Below are 1,556 nucleotides of genomic sequence, written 5' to 3' on the forward strand. Positions count from 1 at the left end.
AAACCTTCAGACAGAAGGAAGGAGAATCCCTCTATGAAGCTTGGGAAAGATACAAACAATTAATCAGAAAGTGTCCCTCTGATATGCTTTCTAAATGGAGCATCATAGGTATTTTCTATGATGATCTGTCTGAGCTGTCCAAGATGTCTTTGGATAGCTCTGTTGGAGGATCTCTTCATCTGAAGAAGACGCCTGTAGAAGCTCAAGAACTCATTGAAATGGTTGCAAATAACCAATTCATGTACACTTCTGAAAGGAATCCTGTGAACAATGGGACTAATCAGAAGAAAGGAGTTCTTGAGACTGATACTCTGAATGCCATATTGGCTCAGAACAAGATATTGACTCAGCAAGTCAATTTGATTTCTCAAAGTCTGTCTGGAATGCAAAATACACCAGGCAGTACTAAGGAAGCTTCATATGAAGAAGAAGCTTATGATCCTGAGAACCCTTCAATGGAAGAGGTGAATTACATGGGAGAACCCTATGGAAACACCTATAATCCTTCATGGAGAAATCATCCAAATCTTTCATGGAAGGATCAACAGAGATCTCAACAAGGTTTCAACAACAATAATGGTGGAAGAAACAGGTTTAGCAATGGCAAGCCTTTTCCATCATCTTCTCGGCAACAGACAGAGAGTTCTAAGCAGAATACCTCTGACTTAGCAACCATGGTCTCTGATCTAATCAAAACCACTCAAAGTTTCATGACTGAAACAAGGTCCTCCATTAGGAATTTGGAAGCACAAGTGGGTCAGCTGAGCAAGAAAATTACTGAACTTCCTCCTAGTACTCTTCTAAGCAATACAGAAGAGAATCCAAAAGGAGAGTGCAAGGCCATTAACATGACCTACATGTCCGAATTTGGAGAGGAGGAAGAGGCAGTGAGCGCCACTGAGGAAGGCCTCAATGGACGTTCACTGGCCTCCAATTAGTTCCCTAATGAGGAACCATGGGAATCTGAGGCTCCCACTGAGACCATAGAGATTCCATTGGACTTACTTCTGCCATTCATCAAGGCCATCAACATGGCCGAATTTGAAGAGGAGGAAGAGGCAGTGAACGCCACTGAGGAAGACCTCAATGGACGTCCACTAACATCCAATGCATTCCCCAATGAGGAACCATGGGAATCTAAGGCTCAAAATGAGACCATAGAGATTCCATTGGACTTACTTCTACCATTCATGAGCCCTGATGAGTACTCTTCCTCTGAAGAGGATGAGTATGTCACTGAAGAGCAAGTTGCTAAATACCTTGGAGCAATCATGAAGCTAAATGACAAGTTATTTGGAAATGAGACTTGGGATGATGAACCTCCTTTGCTCACCAAAGAACTGGATGACTTGTCTAGGCAGAAACTGCCTCAAAAGAGACAAGATCCTGGAAAGTTTTCAATACCTTGTACCATAGGCACCATGACCTTCAAGAAGGCCTTGTGTGACCTAGGGTCAAGTGTAAACCTCATGCCTCTCTCTGTAATGGAGAAGCTAGGGATCTTTGAGCTGCAAGCTACAAAAATCTCACTAGAGATGGCAGACAACTCAAGAAAA

Source organism: Arachis duranensis, chromosome 4 (genome assembly GCF_000817695.3).
Source record: "Arachis duranensis cultivar V14167 chromosome 4, aradu.V14167.gnm2.J7QH, whole genome shotgun sequence".
NCBI classification, from domain to species: Eukaryota; Viridiplantae; Streptophyta; class Magnoliopsida; order Fabales; family Fabaceae; genus Arachis; species Arachis duranensis.